The sequence below is a fragment of the Gigantopelta aegis genome, chromosome 4 (assembly GCF_016097555.1).
Source record: "Gigantopelta aegis isolate Gae_Host chromosome 4, Gae_host_genome, whole genome shotgun sequence".
NCBI classification, from domain to species: domain Eukaryota; kingdom Metazoa; phylum Mollusca; class Gastropoda; order Neomphalida; family Peltospiridae; genus Gigantopelta; species Gigantopelta aegis.
Window position 1 is genome coordinate 63,534,268 of NC_054702.1, and position 27,401 is coordinate 63,561,668.

Sequence of the window (27,401 nt, forward strand, 5' to 3'; positions counted from 1 at the left end):
GATGGGCGGATGGAAGGATTGATTGGGTGGGTGGATTGTGGCATGTAAGATGGGAGCATGCATGAATAAATGGATGGTTAGTGTTTATGTGACCCCTTATTTCTTTCCATCAGTATAGATGGTAGAATGAGTGGATGATTGGTAGCATGGTTGCATTCATGGATGGTTGATTGGATGGATTGATGGATGGATAGATGCATCAATGGATGGAAAATGAATGCATGGATGGATGGATGGATGGATGGATGGATAGATGGATGGATGGGAAGATAAGTTTGTTGGGTATGCATTGATGAGACATGCTAGTCAAAAAGCCTCATGGTAATGATTGAGAGAGAATAACAGGAGAATGTGAAAGAAAGAAATGTTTTATTTAATGATGCACTCAACACATTTTATTTATGGTTATATGGTTAAGGACCACACAGATAGAGAAAGGAAACCACTTAAGCCATGAGACACAAGGCTGGTAGGTACTAGGTTCACATCCCACTACCGGCTCCCACCCAGAACAAGTGTAATGACTCAGTGTGTAGGTGTAAGGCCACTACACTGACTTCTCTCTAACTAACCAGTAACAATTAATCACAAACCCACTGTCATGGACACAGTCCAGATAGCTGAGATGTGTACCCAGGCCAGCATGCTCGAACCGTAACTGGATATAAATATTGGGAAATAAGTATGAATCAATGAATGTGGATGATAAAACATGTACAGACAGAGAGTAACGCTCCTCATACATGTATCCTTGTGACCGTTAAGATACAATTACACAGCATGCTCCACAACTGATGCAACGACTGCCTACATCTCCTCTGACACGACCGCCCGCCGCAGTGATACTTGTCCAAACTCCGCCACTACTTAATCAAGCAGGCTTATATACATACGCCCAGACAATAAAACAAACACAGTAATATAGACATTATTGTGAACCCCGCGTTATGAAATCTATACCACACGTGTGTCGTCATTGCCATACCTGACCCCCTTCAATTGTTATCAGATTGGAGACTCAAGAAATACATCTATCAATATTTGGTTTAACAACTTTCCCACGGTGCGGCAGAGCCGAGCTATTTTTGCCGATGAGTTATGAGCCCCTCTAGCCGGAGGTCAAAGCTTACCTTTATTTATTTCATTGGAAATTTAGAGGTAATTTGATATGCAAACATCTTCCGAGGTGTAAATAGTACCACGCATACTGTGTCAGTTGGACACATCCAATACCTGTTTCATTACTTGGCCGGCAAAAGACAGTTGTTTTGGGGATAATTAGTAAAATTACACAAGAGCAATCAAAGTGGTAATGTTGGGATATACCTTTGTTTGACTGCACGCGTGGGCAAATAGCCTGGAGCCTTTATACGCGGCTTGGCTAAGCGGAAAATGAACTGAAGTGAACAATGCTACGTAGCAAAAGCTAAAGGTAAGAGCTAATAATCACTTATAGATGAAAGTATATAAGTGTCAGTGCTGAAAACACGGGTTAGAAACTCACTGACACGTTAGGTGAAGTGAAAAACTATTTCAACAGAATAGGCCTTTTGTGCAAAGAGACAACCAAGGCAATAGGGAACTGCACATCATAAATAATAGGTTTTTTAAATACATATTTACATATTTATGTTTTGTTTATTGATACTTAAGTACATTTTTTGTTTATTCAGGCAGGTTTTATTTTATTTTATTTTATTAATAACATAAATGAATTAGATAAATATATGTTAATTTCACTTGTTTAAAATAAATTGAGGGGGGGGGGGGGGCCTTTAATGTCTGGATGACCAAGTAATTGACAAGTTAATTTTTGTTAAGTGGATAAACAGATGGATGTATTTGATTTAATGAATCCATTATGGATGGATGGATGGATGGATGGATGGATGGATAAATGGATGGATAATTGGATAATGATTGGATGAATGAATGGCTGTACTTGATTTAATGAAAGAAAGAAAGACATGTTTTATTTAATGACACACTCAACACATTTTATTTATGGTTATATGGCATCAGACATACGGTTACGGACCACACAGATATTGAGAGAGGAAACCTGCTGTCACCACTTCATGGGCTACTCTTTCTGATTAGCAGCAAGGAATCTTTTATATGCACCATCCCACAGACAGGGTAGTACATACCATGGCCTTTGATATACCAGTCATGGTGCACTAGCTGGAAGAAGAAATAGCCCAATGGGCCTACCAACGAGGATCGATCCCACATGACCGCGCTTCGAGCGAATGCTGTTCCACTAGGCTACTGATTTATATATATATATATATATATTTTATCTACATATCTCCTCTGCATTAAATAGTGACTAGTCAAAAGCAGTGGTAATTTTCACACAGGAATAATTGCTCCATGACTTGTATACACTAACACTCCAGCTACCACTAAGCTACATTGTATTTTTCCCTTGAACTCCAATAGATGATGTGTTTCTCATGCTGGGGTGACATAAAACATTCATTGATTCATTCCTCAATAAACAGGACAGCACATACTGTCGTTTTTCACATACCAGTTAAAGCATGAGTCACTGATTGGAATAGGATCAAAATTAATAAAATACTGGGGATCGAGTGCTTGACATCTTGCACCTCATTTCAACTCTTTTCATGCTTATATCCAATTAAGGTTCAAGTACGCTGTCCTGGGCAAACACCTCAGCTATCTGGGCTGTCTATCCAGGACAGTGGGTTAGTTGTTAGTTGTTAGTGGTTAGTAAGAGAGAAGAGGGTGTAGTGGTCTTACACCTACCCATTGATTCGTTAAAACTTGCTCTGGGTGGGAGCCGGTACCGGGTTGCGAACCCAGTACCTACTAGCCTTATGTATGATGGCTTAACCACGACACCACCATGGCCTGTTTGCACCTCATACAGATGCTTTATTATTAACGAGGTGGGATTTAGCCCAGTTGGTACAGCACTTGCCTGAGGTGCTTGGGTTGAAGGATTGGTCCCTTGATGAACCTATTCTCAGATTGTTTTTTCTTCATCCAAACAGTGACCCACAACTGGTATGTGCTGTCCTGTTCTATCCCTATCATTCTAAGAATTAAGTATGATATAAAAAAGAAGAAGTTTGTTTTATTTAATGACACCACAAGAGCACATTGATTAATTAATCATCGGCTACTTGGATGTCAAACATGTGGTCAAACATGACTCGTAGTCATCAGAGGAAACCTGCTACATTTTTCCTAATGCAGCAAGGGATCTTTTATATGCACTCTCCCACATACAGGAAAGCACATACCACGGCCTTTGTCCAGTTGTGGTGCACTGGTAGTAAATGTATGATATAGTCAGACTGACTAAATATCATCTTGGAAAAGCATAATCAATAGATTTCATGTAGTAATTTAGGGATGTTTGATACAGGAAATTAAGAATAATTACATGCATGTGAGAATGAATTAAACTAAACTAAAATTGCTTTAATGGAAATAAAAATCATAAAACAATGACTTAAGTACCGAGGGCATGAAGGAAACGCAAAGATCAACAGCAGATTTATGGAATGAATAGATCTTTCATACAGTGATACATATTAAATCTTAGAACAACCAAAGCAAAACTCAGAATTTCATACATCTCTCTTTCCGTCTTTAAATCTTGTGAAAATTAACTAATATAAAAGGTAGAAAGCTTAAAATTGCACAAAAAAATATGTTTGTCCGAACTGTGTGGACATACCTATCCAAGTTCACAGCAACCGTACTACACTAGCTCTTTTGTTTTCCTCCTCTACTTGTGGCCCACAAATCCCAGCCATGTTGGTTCAAGTAATGGGGGAACACTCTGCAAACACGGGACAGACAAGAGCCCGTCACAGTGCTATTCTGTGAATAAATATGCATTTTATTGCAATATTTCATCACTTGAATGGCAATATTTCCGCCACAACTTGGGGTCACAGTGGTGTTATCATAATTGTAATCACACCAGTTGTTCACAACGCCTCCCATGCAGAAATCCTGGGAAAAATCAACAATCAAGGTGGGGTCAAAATGCTCCCATCATAGCTTAACTTCTGAAGCAGGTAATTACAGAATTGTTATCTACCGACACATTCCGTAAGGTTTGCTTCATTTTCCTCTAACCTCTAATCCCAAAGCTGTTTTAGTTTTTTGGGGGATTTTTTTTTTCGATTTTTTTAAAAACTTCTTTGTTATTCTGTGTAACATTTTATCACTGTCCAGATGACTGAAATCATAAAATGTCTGCGTACAGTTTTAGTTAGTCTGATGGTGCAGTATCATGTCTGTCAATAAATTAGAGAATAAATTGTTACGGAAATAGATGTGTCTGTATTTGCCAGACAGCTGTTGTTGATTGAAGGTCTAAACTAAGCATCCAAGGACAGGTCTATCATGTACTCTGTCAGCCGATTTCAGCTGCTAGGTCTGGATCATAACCAGGTGGGAGATACACCCACCTTCATAGACCAGAAGATATTTCTCCGATACACCCACCTTCATAGACTAGAAGATATTTCTCCGATACACCCACCTTCATAGACCAGAAGATATTTCTCCGATACACCCACCTTCATAGACCAGAAGATATTTCTCCGATACACCCACCTTCATAGACCAGAAGATATTTCTCCGATACACCCACCTTTCTCCGATACACCCACCTTCATAGACCAGAAGATATTTCTCCGATACACCCACCTTCATAGACCAGAAGATATTTCTCTATGAGAATTAATTTTGTTTTGTTTAACGACACCACATTGATTTATTAATCATCAGTTATTGGATGTCAAATATTTAATAATTCTGACTCATAGTCATCAGAGGAAACCTGCAACATTTTTCCTAATGCAGCAAGGGATCTTTTATATGCACTTTCCCACAGAGAGGAAAGCACATACCACGGCCTTTGACCAGTTGTGGTGCACTGGTTGGAACGAGACAAAATTCAATCAGTTGAATGGATCCACAAAGGTGGTTCGATTCTCTATGAGAAGATATTATCTATACAAGGTTTCAGAAAGGGATTTCAGCCATTATGTTTTTTTTTTTATTAAATATTTAGTCAGTAAGATTTTTGTAAAACATTTCTCACCTCTGGCAGTCATTTTAAAAGGGTACATTTTGGAGCTGGTATGCACACCCTATTGCATTTTATAATACACTGAAGTAAAATATTTAAAATCTTTTTGTTAAAAATATATTAGATTGACATTTATCAGTCACAGTTAATTTGCTTTGTTTATTTAGGTGTTTTTTATTCAGACATGTGATTTTGATATCCAGTTATTTTCCAATAATATGATACAAATCAACACCAAAACAAGGGAGACAACTATGTGATTGTGAATTTTGTACTAATTTAGTTCATGATCATTTTAATTGTGAAATATTATTACATGGAATTGCTATTCAAATACAAATAATAAATAACATAATGGAATATATTAATGATTTACAATAAGACGGACATACCAATGAGTGCTACAATATAAAGCTGTACTGCACCCACTCACATTTAGATAAAACGTTATATTTGACTGGATAATAACAGACATTTACCCAGTAATCTCTAAAGCTATAACTAAAACAATTAAGATATCTGACCACAACTTGGATCTATAACTAAGACAATTAAGTTATTCGACCAGATATTGGATTGAGATGTAGCTCGGTGGTAGAGCACTTGTCTGCAGTATGATGGATCTGTAAGATTATCACCATCAGTGCATTCAGAATTTGTTCCCCATGCCGTACAACTGGAACATCAAATACCATGGTATATACTGTCATTTCATTTCAACTTATTTTCGTGCTTATATCCAATTAAGGTTCAAGCACGCTGTCTTGGGCACCACCACCTCAGCTATCTGAGCTGTCTGTCCAGGACAGTGGGTTAGTTGTTAATTGTTAGGGTTAGTGAAAGAGAAGAGGGTGTAGTGGCTTTACACCTACCCAATGAGTCGTTAAAACTTGCTCTCGGTGGGAGCCTGTACCGGGCTGCGAACTGTGTACCTACCAGCCTTACGTCCGATTGCTTAACCACAACGCCACCGAGGCCAGTTATATATGGTCCTGTCTATGTAAAAGTGCATAAAAAGATCCCTTGCTACTTTCAATAGAAGCAGCCTGCACGACAGTGTGTTTCCTCTCTGTTTCTCTCTCTCTCCCTTAACCAAGTGTTGAAGTAACCATACATAAGATATCTTTAATTTCATTTCAACTTATTTTTGTGCTTATATCCAATTAAGGTTCAAGCACGCTGCTATTGGCATACACCTCAGCTATCTGGGCCAAATGTCTAATACAGTGGGTTTGTGTTTAGTTGTTAGAGATTAGTGAGAGAAAAGTTGGTGTAGTGGCTGTACACCTATCCATTGGGGGTGGGACATGGCCCAGTAGTAAAGCGCTCGCTTGATGTATGGTCGGTTTAGGATCAATCCCTGTTGGTGGCTCCATTGGGCTATTTCTTGTTCCAGCCAGTGCTCCACAGCTGGTGTAACAAAGGCTGTGGTATGTACTATCCTGTCTGTGGGATGATGCATATAAAAGATCCCTTGCTGCTAATCGAAAAGAGTAGACTATGAAGTGGCGACAGCAGATTTCCTCTCTCTATATCTGTGTGGTCCTTAACCATATGTCTGACACCATATAACCATAAATAAAATGTGTTGAATAAAACATTTCTTTCCTATCCACTGACTCTGGGTGGGAGCCAGTACCAGGTTGTGAACCCAGTATCTACCAGTCTTAGGTCCAATGGCTTAACCACTATACTACAGAGGCTTTGTAAAACAGACTTTGTAAAAACTGGTCCATAATCTTCTTGTCTTTTCTTGACCCAATATTTGTAACAGCTAAAAATTAGGCACTCAAGTTTTGAGTTGATACTACCTACAATAACAAAGAGCAAACATGCATATCACATTTAATCTAATGTAATAGATGCAGCAAGTCATTATGAAGTGTCTAGCTTCAAGGATCATTCACCGACTGCCATTTCGTTTATCCCATTTGGATATTCAACACAGGCTTGCTGCCCTTTGAGTTTAAACAGTGGAGAGCAAAGTCACAGTGATTGTCTTCTTCTTAGGCTCATCACTGCAGATTAACTCTCAGTTGTAACACAAGGCGACACTCTTGTAATACTACGCCACTATCAGCTGCAAGTTTTACAAATCGTAGCAGGGTATAATATCTCATGCAAAGTAAAGTTTGTTTTATTTAACGACGCCACAAGAGCACATTGATTTTTTATCTTATCATCGGCTATTGGATGTCAAACATATGGTCATTCTGACCGTTTTTTTTAGAGGAAACCCGCTGTCGCCACATAGGCTACTCTTTTACGACAGACAGCAAGGGATCTTTTATTTGCACTTCCCCAAAGACAGGACAGCACAAACCATGGCCTTTGTTGAACCAGTTATGGATCACTGGTCGGTGCAAGTGGTTTACACCTACCCATTGAGCCTTGCGGAGCACTCACTCAGGGTTTGGAGTCTGTATCTGGATTAAAAATCCCATGCCTCGACTGGGATCCGAACCGAGCCTGTAGACCGATGGCCTAACCACGACGCCACCAAGGTCGGTCAATATCTCATGCAAACCATGGCTCTGTTCGTGTTTCAGTTATACAACTTCAAATTTGGATGTATTGTTGATCAGTTACATCATGTCATATATTATAAAAATCCATATATAGTTCAAAATAGTTTCTATACCGATTTGTTTTACTCATGATGCACAGCGTACTAGTAAGCAAATTTTAAAATACTACCTGTATACTACAAAATGAGTTTGTTTAAAATAAATTTAAAATATTAATGTAGTACAGAACTGTAGTATTACAGAGTTAGGGTTAGTGCAACAGTTTACTGAACAATTAGTCAGTTACCAAGGTGAAATAATTAGGTAAATCCAATGGGCCCACTGATGGGGATTGATCCTATACTGACCGCTCATCAGGCGAGCACTTTACCACTGGGCTACTTAATGGGAATGATACATGTCCCTTCTGTACATTATATTTTACACAGTTCTTAAATGTTTCTTTAGTGGCCTTTAACAATAGGTTGGACTGTATTTAATATTTCTCTGGCTGATCTCTGCAGTGGTCTGCTTGCTTTATGATTTTTATAAATAAAGTTAGGTACGAACTGACGTATCAGACTGATCTACAATAAGCTAATGCTTTTGAAACAAACCTTCGAGATTTTATTTTTAGATAATATTTCACACCACTGTGACTACAGTACAAAGCATGCTAGAAAATCTTTTGTGTTCATGTTTTGGTAAAGCCAAGGGAAAACCCCCACAAAACATATGAACCAGTGGTAGAATCATGTTCTTTTTCATAATAAGTTCTAATCTTTTTTTTGCATTAAACAAAACAGACATAACAGTCTGATTTGTTTCGTGATTTCGTGATTATAAAATATGGGATATCATCTTGTAAAACCTGCTTTTTCTGTCCTGAATATTCCTCAGTGGATGAAAATGAAAGGAATGTTTATTTTACTGACACCTCAGCACATTGATTGATAAAAAGTCAAGATGTTCTAACATAATAATAGTTTCTGGCACAAATCCTTTTGTAGATGGTTTTTCCGACACAAGTCTGAAGAAAATCAATCTAGAAAGAATGCATGCATTGTTACATATTACGTGATGTCACAGATTACCTTTGAATATGGAATGACGCAATGAACATGTTGCAACGGTAGTCTACCTCCTAAACAAGACAAATTAACCAATAAAAAGTCCAACCCTGACATGACCTATTTTCTGTGGATTATAAAGAATTTGACCCCCCCCCCCCCCCCAAAAAAAACCCACACAACCCCAAACCAAACAAACAAACCCCAAAAAACCCAAAACCCAACAACCACCAATAAAAAAGGCACATTACCATCTAGGGGACGTGTGCTAGATGGTTTTCCTAGTACATCTTTCTGGCACCTTTCTACTGGTTGACTAAACTAGAATTATTGATCTAGACAACAATAAACAAGGTCCATGCAATGCTATCTCACATTTAACTATTCTTTCTATTGATTAGCAGCAAGAAATCATATGTACTTTTCAACAATCAGGCTACTTGTAAGTACCTTAGTCGATTTATTAAAATCTTTGGTATGTGCTTGCCTGTCTGAACCAATAATTGAGTGTAAAAGACCTTTGCTGTGGCCCAGAAGTACCCTGTTTGAAATTGGTTATTTCATTTCATTCTATACATGCCGGACATCTAACTGATGCTAACTAAAAATGTTATCTTTAAAGAGACTCGCCATAGCTAATTGCTAACTTAAGATGTTTCCAGCGAAATAAGAAAAATGACATGTTATAAACAATTTCTTGTTTAAAACATCAAAGTCTATATCTCACACATATTTCTGAATATTGTGAGAGTGATAGTTTTGTTCGCGCCTAGCTGGGTTATAGATAGCATAACCCATTTTTCGTTCACGTGTTGAATTTATGACATAATGTACATGGTCATGGCAGGTTACCTGAATCTGTTTCTTACACAAATGTTAAATTCTCACAGGCCTGTATAATTTGACTTGCTTATCTACTGAGCAACAAATGAAATGTGAATATCAATTTAGTTTCCTTTAATTTCATTAAAATTATTTATAGTTTGAATCAGATTAGCTTTTATGTCAGTTAATATTATCAATGACGTGTGAACATTTTAGATCCATCTGACAGTCTATTTACAGATTTAGTTTTATCATAAAAAATCATATATTAAATATTTGTATTTCTTTTCTTGTTCGGTATACATATTTTATTCATATTTACAAAATTATTCCAAGAAAACAAATCTTGTTTTGAGCTACTACAAACTTTAGGATGACAAGAAAAACATTTTATGGGCAACTCTTTTTGTTTTAATAGCAGCAAAAGATTTTTTATATGCAGCATCCCACAGACAGAATAGTATATACCATGGCCTTTGTTACACCAGTTGTAAAGCACTGGCTGGAACGAGAAATAGCCCATCAGGCTAGCGCTTTACCACTGAGCTATATCTCGTCCTTAGCTTAAAGAGTGGCCTTGACATTATGGCCATTTCTGATCTCACCGTTCTATGTATATAATGTTCTATGCATATACTGTTCTATGCATATAATACATGTATTAATGGATCACGTTTTAACACAATAACTACCATTGTATTTAACCACTAGAATGGTACAGTGAAATATAAAATTTATAAATAAATGCATAGGAAATAAATGCACAGGTATTATTCATAATGAGAAGGCCAAATGGCCTGAATGATTTCCAAGCTCTTATTTTTAGCATTTCATGGCAAATAAGATTAAACATTGCGATTGATTTTATGCATTAGTCAGACATTTATGATCGCATTCCTGTATACCGCAAGTAACAGATGGTGTGACACGTAAACTGGGCAGGCAAATATAGCTCTTCATATATTCAAAACAACACACCTATGTACAAAATACCCTGCAAAAGAGAAAAACAGTGTGCTCTACCAGTGGACAAATGCAGACTTTTAAAACCTAATTAAACAATAATTATATCTAAAGACATGGTTAAATTTGTATCTTTAGTGGATGTGTAGGTGGTATGCAATTTAAGCTTACAGAGGTCTGGAGCAAATTCATGGAAAAGCAAAGTAAAGGAGATGTTTGGGTCAAATGAGTTGGCCTGACAGCTTTTCACCATGTACATCACAATATTAGTTGATATCCATGTAAAATGTCTAGTACCATGTTTGAATCCCTGCACACTGCACCTTGTAATAAATAGAATGCTATACTCATTCCTGTAAGAATATATACTATATATACTGAACAAAAAAAGAAACTTCCGATTTGTACATATAGTATTTGTTGTGTTAAAGAATTCATTGTGTAATGAAATTATATAGGTAGTATTAGCCTTGAGCTGTATTATCAGGATTCATGGATTTTATCGATTATTTTTGCACTATTAATCGTCGACAACGTGAAATTCAATTTGCAGGTGCATGCATGGTTCGACATGTCCCGTGTAGTATTCGGTCAATTTGTTTTACTTGTCTTACTGACATTGTTGTCAAGTGAACGAAAACGCTTCAAAATTTGTAAAAAAATTAATGTTTTTTTACATTGTAGCATTTTTAGTATGCCAAGAATACCCAATAATTTACGCGAACGGGCAATTGGCATGCTTGATGCTGGCATGTCGACAGAAGATGTTGCAAGGCATGTTGGGAGTTCTAGTCGAGCGATACGAAATCTTCGCATAAGATTTCTAACTACAGGAAGCACCAATGACTTGCCACGTCATGGACGTCCGCGTGTTACAACGCGTGGTCAAGACTGCTATATCATGAACATGCATTTGTGTAATCGATTCCAAACTGCCACTGCTACTGCTGCTAACACACCTGGGCTTCATAATAACCGAATCAGTGGGCAAACTGTTCGTAATCGTCTACGGGAGAATGGTTTACATGCACGACGTCCTTACATCGGATGCGTTTTAACGCAAACGTCATCGTCTTAATTGGGCATGTGTACACACTCGTTGGATATGGTGACGCTGGAATACTGTTCTTTTTTCGGATGAATCCAGATTTTCTTTACAACGTGGTAATGGCAGGGTGCGCGTCTACCGTAGGAGAAATGAATGCTATGCTGACTGTTGTGTTCTTGAACGAGATTGTTTCGGGAGTGGGGGTTGTGTCATGGTCTGGGCAGCCATTGCCCATGGTTATCATTCACCACTAGTCGTCATTGATGGCAATTTAAATGCTCAACGTTACCGCGATGACATTCTCGCTCATCACGTCATTCCTCTGTTCCATAACAACGCCAACATCTTGATTTTTCAGCATGATAATGCCACCTCTCATACAGCTAGAGACACTGTAAATTTTCTTAGGACAAGTAACACTGATTTCATTGATGACTGGCCCGCTAAAAGTCCTGATCTCAACCCCATCGAGCATGTCTGGGATAGTCTGGACAGACGATTGAGGCGTCGTCCCAACCCACCCGCTAACATCAACGAACTTCGTCAAGCGCTCATTCAGGAATGGAACAATATTCCACAGGCAGAAATCAACACTAGTCAATTCTATGCGCCTGCGATGCACTGCAGTGGTCAATTCAAGAGGTGGTCATACCCGTTATTAAGTGGGTTTTTTTTTTTAACCCCTACCAGACTTGGTCAAAACTTTCTCCCAGTTTCTGTTAACCTATGGCCATGATTTTTGCACCAAACGATGCATCATTAAACGCATATATAACAATTATTCCCCCGGTTTGTTTTCATCAAGTTATGTTCAAGCAAAAGTAGTGGAAGTTTCTTATTTTGTTCAGTATATATCGTCAACATCACTAACTGCATTATGCTTCAAATTCCATTCACTTTGTTTCCTCGTGCACGGTTCATGCAATCAACATCCGATTTATTGTTATAGTCATGTTGTTCATTTATGAGGTTCTTCTTCACAGTTCAGGAACATTTTCATAAACAATAAAGTGCAGGAAAGTAAGTATTTAAATACAAAACTTTACAAACTCCTAAAACCATTAATTTACCAAGTCGTTTTTGTTTATTCCTCAAAATTACTGATACTGGGTCCACATGACTCGTAGAAATTGACTTAAAATGGAGAAAGATGAATTAACATTCTGTGCATGTCACATGACCTCACACGTGCCAGATCAACACGGCCAAAGCATTTAATTTTTACGATTTTTAAGACTCCTGTTGTTAGAATTTGTTTTCAATTATTATATTCGATCTGCAAAAGGTATGCTACATTTTTGTGCCTCTATTGTAGTGAATAGTATTCACAATCCATTCATAATAATTGTAAATAATTTTAAGTGTATAAATTGTGTTAATTATGAATCAATTCATTAAAAAAAAAAGATATTTTACAAACTATTCACTGGTATAAACGTAATGCCCATCAGTATTGACATCAAGTTTTAGCGATGTGTGTTGACAAAACGCGGACCGGACCAGAACGCTTGACAAACTGAATTTTTCCATTAAAAAAAAAAAAATTAAACTAAGTGTTCATCAACTGTGCATAGTTAAGAAACATATACTTTTTCATGTAGTGGCCTTAAAAATGGAAAATGTAGAACCACACATGCGTGTTACGACACTTTTTGCAAATGCATACGCCTGAACAGTTAGAAACGTTGCACTCTTTCCTGTTTACCGGAGTGTGTTTCACTTTTGTTTACTAGAATGGATTTGTTTTACATCCACATTGTTGATTTTTTTACGTTAATTCATTGCAATCTATTTTGTTTCATGTATCGTTGCTGAAAAATGTAGAATAATATTTCCGTAAATATCGTATTCATGTTTTTGTCGTTAGGTGAATGCAGTTTGAGACGTCGATGGTATTTTGACTTGCCAGTATGTGTTTTTTTATCATACATCACTCGCTTTTGCTCATGATGTAGTAAAATAAAAATGGTCTTTCATAAGACATTGTTTTTCATTCTCTATGCCCACAATGAGCAGGCCTAAGCCATTTGAATGTATGCATAATACATATTACAGCTTTAGCATTTAAAAAAAAACCTGAAACTACAAAAAAACCCTAAAGAAATACAACAAAAATTGTAGTTCTATCATTAGATTAAGAAAGAAGAAAGATTTTGTTTAAATTTAACGATACACTCAACACATTTTAATTACAGTTATATGAGATCAGGCATATTGTTACGGACACAATGATAATTAGAGAAGGCTACTCTTTTCAATTATAGCAGCAAGGGATCTTTTATATGCACAGACAGGATAGTACATACCACAAACTTTGTTACATCAGTTGTGGAGCATGGACTGGAATGAGAAATAGCCTAATGGGCCCATTGACTGGGACCTATCCTAGACCGACCACATATCAAGTGAGCGCTTTACCACTGGGCTATGTCCCACACTCATTCGATTAAGAATTACTGATGTAACCTAGCTGACACAGACGATATATTTATGAATAAAAAAAAGCTAAATATATTATGCTAAATATATGAAGCTAAATGCATTATTTGTTTCAGTTACTGCACCACCAAGGAATATTAACGGATGGATGGGCTGCTTAATGGACCCACACATCTAATAACAATCTCTTTTCTGTCCTGCTTAAAGTAGCAAGTGACGACAGTGTATTCCATTAACTTCTATTAGCCAGACAGAAAACAGAAAAATTTCCCAGAGTCTAATTTCTTATTTTTCTCTTTTATTTCACATATCTTGTATGCTAGATATTATAGGCTGAAGACCCACCCACTCAACAATGTACTTCTTGTAAAGAAATGTCAAACAGGCTTTGTGGGGGGTCTGATGGTACACAAAATGTCTTCATTTCTGCAATACCAGTCTACACTTTACAAACCACCAAACACCAGTTCACTGTGTGGTCATGCTTGATAAAAGTTCAACACAAGATAATGACCAGTAAAACAAACCTATTAAAAAAGCCACCTGTAAAAAGCAACCATTTATACTCCCTATTTAACTGAAAGAAAGAAATGTTTTATTTAACGACGCACTCAACACATTTTATTTACAGTTATATGGCGTCAGACATATGGTCAAGGACCACAGATATTGAGAGAGGAAACCTGCTGTCGCCACTTCATGGGCTACTCTTTCCGATTAGCAGCAAGGGATCTTTTATATGCACCATTCCACAGACAGGGTAGTACATACCACGGCCTTTGATATACCAGTCGTGATATTTTTAAAATGCACAAGTGTAAATTGGATGTCATTCACACCCAATTTGAACTTATAATTTATATTCAGGCATCATTTTCATTGCAAATACACACTGCAGATGCCAATAGTTGTTACATTTCACAAAACTTGCACGTAGGTGCATATTCTCACACCCCAAAAAAACCCATAGCAATTTATTAATCCATTTTACAATAGTACAAATCTACCACAGGCATATTAATCAACCAAATGTCTTAAAAGGTCATTCTTGTTTATGGCATATTCAACAAATGTTGTTTGTAATTATTGTGTACATCATCCAACCGACAATGGAGATAGCTGGTGTGTCAACATGGTGATTACACTCAAACAAAGTTCAGCTGTATTTCATTTCGTATCATGTTTCTAGTGTCAGGGCTTATAGCAGGCAGTGATTTGACTGTGTAATGTTAGCAGACTGTGCAAACTTATGCAGGTATTACCTGAACATACTTTATGACTGATTGTGGTAATAATCGGTCGTGATATAGACATTTTCCACCAAGCTTTCTTTGGTGAAGATCAGAAGCAGAGGTCAATGTTGATCTATTGGTCTGGTGTGGAAAGGACTGGAATGTACGATTACTAATACAGCACTGAAGTAATACGCCAAGGAAAGGAATGTATAATTAGCAGTCTAATTAGCAGTATATGAATTCACTGTGGCCATTTGTCAAGTGTATGTCATATGATTAATGCAGGGGCAGAATCTACGTCATTCGGTAGATTGCTCAACTGAGGTGCTTGGGTCAAAGGATCTAATCAATTTGTTGGACCTATTCTCTGGTTGGAATTTAACCCTTCCCAGTCAGTCAGGAAGGAAGGAAATGTTTTATTTAACGACGCACTCAACACATTTTATTTATGGTTATATGGCTTTGGACATATGGTTAAGGACCACACAGATATTGACAGAGGAAACCCGCTGTTGCCACTCAATACGCTACTCTTTTCAATTAGCAGCAAGGGATCTTTTATATGCACCATCCCATAGACAGGATAGCACATACCACAGCCTTTGATGTACCAGTCGTGGTGTACTGGCTGGAGCGAGAAATAGCCCGATGAGCCCACTGACGGGGATTGATCCCAAACCGACCGTGCATTGAGCGAGTGCTTTACCACTGGGCTACATCCCGCCCCTCCCTTCCCAGTCAGTGACCCATAACTGGTATATCAAAGGTTGTGGTATGTACTGTCCTGCCTCTGGATTCCTTGCTGCTAATGTTTTCTTCTAACTTATATGTATCACAATAACCAAAATATCAATGGGGGAAAACCATCTATGTATTTTTCAATAAAACTAAAATCCAAGAAAGTTTTCTTAACTCATAAAAGCACATAAAAAGGTGGTATCAAACATTGTGGCATTTGGTCTTGCCTTGCCATATATGATATAAAATGTAGACTACATCTATTAGCAACAAGGAATGTTTTATATGCATGTGTATGCAGATGGCATGACAGCACATACCAATTATGGAGCATTGTTGGAACTGGAAATAACCATTGAGTCTACTAATGAGGACCAATGCCCAAACAAAGCGTTACCACTGAGCTACTAGTATACATATACTTCCTAACAGTAGTGACATAAAAAGTATCTATTGTTTTTCTTAAATATCTTCATTATATTTCTGCTTTTAACACACCTCAAAATTCACCTCAAAAGAACACCATTACATCCATTTCTACATACTGTCAAATTACTACATACATGTACTGTGAACACTACAATAAACTAGTTTTCATTGTGAAACTCCATTACATCCATTTCTACACACTGTCAAATTACTACATACATGTACTACGAACACTACAATAAACCACAGTTATCATTGTGAAACTCCATTACATCCTTTTCTAAACACTGTCAAATTACTACATACATGTACTACGAACACTACAATAAACCACAGTTATCATTGTGAAACTCCATTACATCCATTTCTACACACTGTCAAATTACTACATACATGTACTACGAACACTACAATAAACCACAGTTATCATTGTGAAACTCCATTACATCCTTTTCTAAACACTGTCAAATTACTACATACATGTACTACGAACACTACAATAAACCACAGTTATCATTGTGAAACTCCATTACATCCATTTGTACACACTGTCAAATTACTACATACATGTACTATGAACACTACAATAAACCAGTTATCATTGTGAAACTCTGTTACATCCATTTCTACACACTGTCAAATTACTACATACATTACAATAAACTACAGTTATCATTGTGAAACTCCATTACATTCATTTCTACACACTATCTAATCTGAATCATCAATATCTCTATTCAAGCCATCTCCCACAACATGACACAAATGGTATAACAAAGGCCATGGTATGTACTATCCTGTCTGTGGGATGGTGCATATAAAAGATCCCTTGCTGCTAATCGAAAAGAATAGCCCATGAAATGGCAACAGCGGGTTTCCTCCCTCAATCTCTGTGTGGTCCTTAACCATATGTCCAACGCCATATAACCGTAAATAAAATGTGTTGAGTGAATCGTTAAATAAAACATTTCCTTCCTTCTCACAACATGATATAACTGTTGATACACAAGAAGGTTTATTTTTCACACCGTATAAGTATGTTATCAGTGATAACGCTGACACTGGGCTAACGAGTGTCACTCATCACAGATTAACACCCACTGCTATCTACCCAGTGTCACATCAAAATCAAAATGTACCCTTTTCAACAACCAACATCCCTGTTGTCATTTTCATCAACACCTTTCACACTAATTGAACAATTAGAATTAACTGAACTATTAGGAATCCTCAGGAGAATAGACCAGTTCTTCCGGGACTGTGATGCGGATTATCACAATCAGGTTTGGTGATACGAGTGGAATAAAACTTGATTAACTGTCTGTTCGGCATGTACAAGTATGTATCAGCTAGAGTATGTTCCCACACTCCATAGCCGTAATCTGTGTCCTGATAAACACTGTATGCTCTTGTCACATGTGTCTGTTGACAAAATTGTTGTTTTCTTTATCAGTGCTACGGAGAAAGTGAAAGTTGTTTAAAGGTACCCGAACTTATACTGCTTAAGTCGTCTTGAAACTTGAAACTTTATTTCGATACAATCGGACCATCAAAAGATAGCATATGAGAAATTATTCTATAATGGGTATAAAATGTTGAAATTTTTTTAAAGGAATGAATATTGGCACCCCAGCACATTGACAAACGAAATGCTATTATGTGTTGAAGTGTCAGGGACAATGAATCAGGGTCCAGCACTTTACTGTTTTATTTTGCTAATGTTTTAAGAAGATTTTGGGTAACTTTTAATTTGATATTTAACAGAACTCAGGCCAAATCTAACAAATGTTGAACTGAAATTATGATGTTTACCCCATCCCAACCAATGTCTTGTGTCAAAAACCATGGTATGTGCTCTCCTACCCATGATATAGTGCATAGAAATAAGTCTTTTGCTGTTATTTGGTAGGAGCATATATGACAGAATCGGTCATTATCTACTAGACTACATACTGTATATTAACACACATTCCTTTCCTTTTCCAATATACTGAACTTTTGTCCATAAATGTTTCTCCGTGACAACTAAAACAAATACACATAAGCCAGTACTGGGTGTAAATAAAAAGTAGATAAACAGGTTTTCCAGTCAACATTATAATAAATACAATGTATCGGTTAAACAGACGATATTTTGATACAGTCATAAGCTGACAGCAAAACACTGGTTGAAATCATCCGAGTCCATACATGTTCTATACACACAGCCTTGTCATGTTTTCTTCACATGCAGTCAGTACAATACCCAGAGCTATAAAAAAATGTTTTATATAGATCACAATATTCAATGTAAAAATAATACAGTCTTTTTGGCATTACAAAGGGTGGGACATAGTCCAGTGGTAAAACGCTCACTTGATGTGCCTGTCGGTCTGGTATCGATCCCTGTAGGTGGACCCATTGGGCTATTTCTCGCTCTAGCCAGTGCACCACAACTGGTATATCAAAGGCCGTGGTATATGCTGTCCTGTCTGTGGGATGGTGCATATAAAAGACTCTTGCTACTAATGGGAAAATGTAGCAGGTTTCCTCTTTATGAATGTGTCAAAATGACCATATGTTTGACATCCAATAGCTGATGATTAATAAATCAATGTGCTCTAGTGGTGTCATTAAACAAAACAAACTTTTTAGTATTACAAATATCAAACAGTGGTGAAAGTATTGCACAATGAAAGGGTTCTATCACCTTAACAATAACAATGCATGACAAAATAAGTATCGTCAAAATATTTGAACTTTTATAAAACAGAATTAATGATTTCAATCTGTACTTCTTTACTGGCATTGTATCTTTGTGGGGGGTGGGATGTAGCCCAGTGGTACAGCATTTGCTCGATGCATGGTCAGTGTGGGATCAATACCCGTCGGTGGGCCATATAACCATAAATAAAATGTGTTGAGTGTGTCGTTAAATAAAACATGTCTTTCTTTTTTTTTTTTTGTATCTTTGTGAGAAGGTACATATCTGGATCATTTGCTGCTGTCTTAGAAAGACAGATCTGTGTTGGTTGCTGGTGTTTTTGTGTTTTGTTTTCAACAACAATAACAAAATACATGTATCTGTACATGAAGTACACTGCTGAATAATAGGTCAGTTTTCAGTTTAAGCACAATCTATCCCCATTTAATGGGATTTTAAATGTGTAATATACACTATGGTCACTTTACGGAAAAACAAGATAACCTACATAACCAGTCAAATAGATATATAGCATTTTGGAAATGAACGATCTCTGTCTGATCTGCCAATGTATTGGAACAAAACTTTTAATCATAATTTAATGTTTCTTCAAGCTATCTTTGTATTTTACAGCTGATCACAGCAGAGTAAAAAAACTATTTTAAAACAATACCACTTTTGTTTGATTTCTTGGACTAAACAAAGGGCATAACTCTTTCTTTCAATATATTTTTTTTTTATGGTCACTGTAGATTTTAAAAATATTTTACTATTATTTTGTTTTACTTGTTTATTTTTAAAACCCCCCAGCTGTGTCTAGGTTTTTACTTCCCACTTACATGAAAAAAACCCTATGTCTTTTGACATCAATGCCCTTGGAACTTAAAAACTGAAAGCATGTCCATCTTAAGTCAATAATGCTCCTTTAAATGAAGAATCTTCACATTGTTCATGATCACGAACACAATAACGGTACCGATAACCATCTGGCTGCAGTGATTTTGTGGAGTGTGAAGGAAAAACAAGCAGGTGCTATAGCTTTACGCGCTTCTTCATAAGGAAGACCGTCACGCCTGGCTGGCTGTAATGAAGGATTCACATATTAATTATGATGTGAAAAAAAGGCCGTGGGAAAATGTTTTATAGCCGTGAGATGACAGGACTGTCACATCTTGTGACAGTCATCCTGCTCTGTGTGCTAAGAGTGGACTATGTGTTCACAGTGGCAATTCTCTAACAGAATCCAAATCACTTTTCATATAACTCAAGGTACGTGAAATTATTTTTAAAGGATATAGTGCTTATATAGTGAGCATATTATTAAGTCTGTATGAACATTTTATTGACAATTTGTAACTAAACTTTACAGCAGAATTTTTTTTTTTTTTTTCCATTAATTATCCATAACCTTTTGAACTGAATTCCATGGATCACTACTTTAAGTTGTATTACAAAAATGCACCTGGAAATACTTCAAAGGTGTATTGATAAAAGAAAAATGTAAACTCAGAATAGCCTGTTTAAATTTTTTTATTAAAAAAATTAATTACATAAAATGACTTGATGCGATTACATGCGGCTAATTTTGGCCATGTTAGAATGTTAGAATCATTACAACTGTAATGGTATTTTAGCACAATCCTGACATTGTTTTACTTGGTTTGAATTTTTAAATTAATCTAAAACAAAATAATACTAAGTAACTGCATAAAGGCTGTCTGTGTGATAAACTGAACTTCTATCATATCTTTAACAGGAAAGAAAGTTTTTTTCCAAAACAAGGAAATATACTTAGAAATTAAAGACTCTCTTTGTGTAACAGACAATGATGAATAGTAAATCACTGAAAATATTATTCTTTTGTGTCTTCTTTCTGCCCAATGCGTTTTTCTCATGAAGCTGCAGTGCAGACACCTATTATTCCTATTGTTGTATTAAAACAAAGTCAAAGTGTTTACGACGATGTAAACTTTAAGCCTGTGATGATAAAAATCATGAATAATGGTCATTCTTATCACACATTTCTTTTTAATGTCATGACTGTTGTCACAAACTTTTCAAAGCATAACAATTCCTTGAGAATTCTTTTTAACAGGGGTTTTGTTAAGAAGCTAACAGGACTGCAGCCTTTGGCATGAAGTGTCTTATTATTCATCAAGATTTGCTATGCATGCTTTCATCTTGTTAGTGTTGTGTTACCCAGTCAATAGAAGACCTTTCTGCTCTCTCCTCACATTCTTGTCAGGGCATTATGCATTTTTAATCTTGATGCCAGAAAGAAAATATATGAGAATAACTTGTCATGAAACCTCCACATAATTCACTGTTATTTTGTTATGCATGCTTGGTGTTTTGTGTAGGATCGCTGCTTCAGTAAATCGTCAAAAGATTAATTGCTTTAGGAAAAAGAAGAAAAAACCCAATGTTGCTCCAAATGGACTAATATTTTGTACAAAACCATCTTTATAATGCTTAGGTGGGTTTTTTTTCTCTTCTAAATCTATGTGAATGAGTCAAGAATAGTATAGACCTTAAATAACCAGTATACAACCGTGTCTATATTGTTTAGGTGGGTGTTTTTTTGTTGTAAAAACAATCTTTGAAAATTACATGCATACTGGTATGTGAATGAATGGTTTGTTTTGTGTAAAAACAATCTTTGAAAATTACATGCATACTGGTATGTGAATGAATGGTTTGTTTTGTGTAAAAACAATCTTTGAAAATTACATGCATACTGGTATGTGAATGAATGGTTTATTTTGTGTAAAAACAATCTTTGAAAATTACATGCATACTGGTATGTGAATGAATGGTTTGTTTTGTGTAAAAACAATCTTTGAAAATTACATGCATACTGGTATGTGAATGAATAGTTTGTTTTGTTTACTGACACCACCAGAGCACATTGATTTATTAATCGTCAGCTATTGGATGTCAGACATGTGGTAATTTGGCATATTATCTTACAGAGGAAACCCGCTACATTTTTCAATTAGTAGCAAGGGATCTTTTATATGTACTATCCCACAGACAGGATAGCACATACCACGGCCTTTGATATATTACTTGTGGTGCACTGGCTGGAATGAGAAATAGCCCAATGGACCCACTGACAGGGATCAATCCCAAAGTAACCATGCATCAAGCAAGCACTTTACCACTGGACTACGTCCCAATCCCAGGTATGTGAAAGAGTTGAGAATGATGTAGGCCCTAAATAACCAGTTACAGTTTCACGTCACCATTCACTATCCACACGTTTTAAAATAGGTGCTCTGTCATATGTTTGCAGCTAACTATATTAAACAAGCAAGATTCAGATTGATAAAGTAAAAATTAACTTATATACCCAAAATGCACAATCACTTTAGTAACTGTACGACAAAACAAAGGTAAAAAAATTGTAAAATCATTCAAGAACCTCTCTACGCATGGGTGCTATTAAAAGGAAATAAAACCGCAATAAAACACATATAAATGCCAAGAAAGCGTGGGAAAGCAACGTGATGTCTAGGTATATATGACAGACCATGTAGAAAAAACCCACTAGACATGCTATTATGAATTATGATTATTAACCTCTGTGAAATTACATCTAGACTTTCTAAAGTTAGATGACACTTCAACAAAGAAAGGAAATGGAAATACATATATACTAGTATTTGTTTACAGACATAACAAGGCATTGCTTAGAGTAGTAACTGTGTCACATGACCTTGAGCAAAGGCGAACACACCCGAGATCACTGCTCAGGCTACTTGTTTTAATTTCATTTCATTTTTATTTCTCGTTCCAGCCAGTGTACCACGACTGGTATATAAAAGGCCGTGGTATGTACTACCCTGTCTGTAGGATGGTGCATATAAAAGATCCCTAGCTGCTAATTGAAAAAAGTAGCCTATGAAGTGGCGACAGCGGGTTTCCTCTCTCAATATCTGTGTGGTCATTAACCATATGTCTGATGCCATATAACTGTAAATAAAATGTGTTGAGTGCATCATTAAATAAAAAAATTCCTTCTTTCTTTCTTCATTTCATTTCACTTATAGTTGTTTTCGTGCTTACATGTATATCCAATTAAGGTTCAAGCATGCTCTCCTGAGCACACACCTCAGCTATTTGGACTGTCTGTCTAGGACAGCGGGTTAACCCTGAAAGTTGAAATGGAAGAAAACAAATTAACTTTCCAACTCTTTGATACGCAAACAAGTAGTCCTGAACAAGACAGCACATACCACAGTCTTTGAACTGTCAGTTATAAGTCCACTAAGGCAGTTTGATCTCATAGTCTAATCATAATGAGTTCTCAGGTTGGTGCCCTAAATCACTGAACAACATTTCTCTCCCACAAACACTTGTAAGGAAATGAATGTTTATTTAACAACACCTCAGCACATTTTAAACAACAACTATTTGGCATCTAACATATGGTTATTTCGACACTTGATCAAGACAGTGAGAGAGGAAACCAGCTGCCTCAAGGCTACTCAAACCAAAAGAGTATCAAGGGATATATACTTTCTCAAAGACAGGACAGTAAATACCACTACCTTTGATATACTAGTAGTAGTTACATGACACTGGTTAGGATTGGGGATAAAAACATGTTTATCAAGAGAAATTGATTCCACAACTCATTGTAGCTCAGACGAGTGCTCTAACACTGAGCTACACCCCACCGACCTCTCAACACTAATAAATACCTGTATAAACACAACACTTAAATGCAAATAATTTCAACTATTTATATTGTTTATCTCATGAATAATGTTAATACTTAATACTTAGTTCTCCTCTTTCTGCCTACATTAGTATTGAAAAGACATAAGCTGGGTTGTAATATAGTGCATTGTTTCACCTCTGTGTAAGCTGGTATTATCAAATATCATTTATGTCGAACCTGTTCCCCATAAATGCATGACATTATAATCTCTACCTGTGAAAGGTTATATTGCCTGTCAATAAATGTAAAATTCATTTCTAAACTTTTTCATGCTAATGGTATAATTAATAACACAATTCATTCAATGTAACACTTATTTTACAGGAACATTATTTTTTTTTTTTACTTGATATGAAGAATGTATAGAATTTTTTTTCGTAAAAGGCATTTAAAGGAGCATAAACATTTGCATATTTGTTTTTGCATGTAAATAAAACATGTCCATTATAATGTGAGTTATTACATATAAAGACATTATGTTGAATTTTGAGCCGCACCAGTTGTCTTGACCTTTGATTTTAACAAGACTATGGACTTCTTTTTCCACCACCGACCTCGGTGGCGTCGTGGTTAGGCCATCGGTCTACAGGCTGGTAGGTAATGGGTTCGGATCACAGTCGAGGCATGGGATTTTTAATCCAGATACCGACTCCAAACCCTGAGTGAGTGCTCCGCAAAGCTCAATGGGTAGGTGTAAACCACTTGCACCGACCAGTGATCCATAACTGGTTCAACAAAGGCCATGGTTTGTGCTATCCTGCCTGTGGGAAGCGCAAATAAAAGATCCCTTGCTGCTAATCGGAAAGAGTAGCCCATGTAGTAGCCAATTTCCTCTAAAACTCTGTGTGATCCTTAACCATATGTCTGACGCCATATAACTGTAAATAACGTGTGTTGAGTGCGTCGTTAAATAAAACATTCATGTGTTCTCTTCATATGACCTGAACTTATTGATGATCATCATATAAGTTACTGTATTCAAATATATCCATGCCTTTGTTCTCAAAATCTGTTCCATTTATTAATTCGCCAAGTGTTAAGATGTCTTTTAAATTTAAAAATAATTATTCTAATTATTCTAAAATTACTTCTGTGTAAAAAAATATTCTTGTAAAGAAAAGAAACACCTCAGCATTTTAATTAACTAACATGAGTAATGAAGAAAAGTTCCAACATTACAAATTTTCCATGTTTCACCGGGTGACATTTCACATGAATACCAAACGCTTTGATGATTCTCAGATTACATTTCCAATCGTCTTGGGTTGTTTCCTCCATTGTGTGAGATGGTCCTTCAGAATTATCAAGCATGCACACAATCAAAGACTATGATCTGCCATACAGTGGATACTGTATTCAAAAGCACTCATCCCAATAAAGAGCTTTTTGCAATACGTTTGTTTTACGACTGACAGTATTTCAATAGTATTATGCCAGCAATAGCCTGAGATGTTTAACACTGCATTCAGGTGGAGTGTGCTCTTTTTACCCCCACTTGGATGTGATAACAATCTTCAAACTGTTTCTGTAAGCAAATATGACAACGGTAAGCAATGCTGAATTCAGTCTTTAAATAGCTGTAAAGGGAGACATTCAGTGCATTCTTTTCCCAGACCTAGGCCCTGTTCCCAGGCCTGTAGGAGTGGAGGTTAGAGGCTATGCCCCCACTTGAGGGCCACATGACGTACCTTTTGGTTTAATTGTATTTATATAAAAAAAAAATAATAATAATAATAATAATAAAAAGAAAGAAAAAAGAAATCTTTTTATCAAATAAAAATTGTTATTTAAAACATTGCTATTTTTGTTTCTCCAGAATCTAACAAATAATGTATGAAGCCATTCAAAGATAAACATTTCACTTGTGTGCCCCTTCTTAGTTCCACTATATGGTTGTTGCTATAATTTTTGTTTGCAAATTGAACTATTTTTTTTGTTAAATATTACATGTGTCATATGTAATATATCACATGTAATATTTTCAACTTCCATAATTCTGGGGTTGAAATTATTTGCTTGAGGGAAACTACAATTACTACCTTTTTAGACTGAACTTTTAGGACAACTTCAAGATTCTTACTCCAAGATTCTTACTTCAAGATTCTTACTTCAAGATTCTTACTCCAAGATTCTTACTTCAAGATTCTTACTTCTTACTTCAAGATTCTTACTTCTTACTTCAAGATTCTTACTCCAAGATTCTTACTCCAAGATTCTTACTTCTTACTTCAAGATTCTTACTCCAAGATTCTTACTTCAAGATTCTTACTTCTTATTTCAAGATTCTTACTCCAAGATTCTTACTCCAAGATTCTTACTCAACTGATGTTAAAATGTAAGGCTGATGTTACAAGAAAAAATAACATTTACAACAATTAATGAAAAAAACCTCCTATGATTACTAAAAAAACCCCAAACTAAAAACAATATGATACAAACAGGAAAGATAACCAAATGAATTGGATAGTGTCGGTTATAAGTACTGGGTGGTAAAGAGAAACAACCCAATACTTCCACAGCTAGGGATTGATCCTGTGACCTACTGGATCTCAGGTGATTCCTGCACCTCGATCTGAGCAACATCTCACAATTTGATTGTTCGATAGATGTTGAGATAAAATTCTTGAACCTTTTGTCATAGAGTAATTAATTACCACCAATTGGTCCATGTGTGGGTATAGCCCACTGCGAAACTCTGCACGTGAGGCTATTCATTAATAGTCCTGACAAGATGAGTGATAGATTTGTTCTCCACGATACACCAAGATAATATCTCGTCTTGAGGAATGCCAAGAGATTATGAAAACAAAACATAACCGTACCCATTTGTTGTCTTGTTATGTTCATTGAGGAGTATGTTAAACGGGTTATTTTAGACGCTTACGGCTCCTGTAGTTTGAAAAGTACCGAAACATGGCAATTAATGGAGAGCATTGCCACTCTAATGGTCAGTACTAGTAAGTGCAACATTACTCAAAAGAAACGAGTGGACAGTCAATCTAATGGTCAGTACAACAACAATACTCAAAGAGTGAACAGTCAATCTAATGGTCAAGTACAGTCAGTACAACATTACTCTAAACAAAGAGTGTTACTTTAATGATGAGAATCAGTAAGCAAAATATTACTCGAAAGAACAGAGTGCACCATCACAGTGATGGTCTAATACAGTAAATAGCACCATCACAGTAATGGTCTAATACAGTAAATAGCACCATCACAGTAATGGTCTGATACCGTAAATAGCACTACCACACCAATGGTCTAATACAGTAAATAGCACCATCACAGTAATGGTCTGATACCGTAAATAGCACCATCACAGTAATGGTCTGATACCGTAAATAGCACCATCACAGTAATGGTCTGATACCGTAAATAGCACCATCACAGTAATGGTCTAATACAGTAAATAGCACCACCACACCAATGGTCTAATACAGTAAATAGCACCATCACAGTAATGGTCTGATACCGTAAATAGCACGATTACAGCGATGGTCTAATACAGTAAATAGCACCATCACAGCGATGGTCTAATACAGTAAATAGCACCATCACAGTAATGGTCTGATACCGTAAATAGCACCACCACAGCAATGGTCTAATACAGTAAATAGCACCACCACACCAATGGTCTGATACAGTAAGTAGC

The 27,401-nt window shown here is 36.4% G+C and overlaps 1 protein-coding gene across 1 annotated transcript in view; it reads left to right on the top strand.

Annotated features, from left to right (window-relative positions):
• Window positions 1–1,250: 1,250 nt before the first annotated feature.
• The window catches only part of LOC121370907 (delta-like protein 1), a 118,648-nt gene continuing 92,497 nt past the window's right edge, over window positions 1,251–27,401 (top strand). Inside the window, exon 1 of the mRNA XM_041496440.1 lies at window positions 1,251–1,432. The gene's annotated coding sequence lies outside the window, so the exon portion shown is untranslated. The remainder of the gene's footprint in view (window positions 1,433–27,401) is intronic.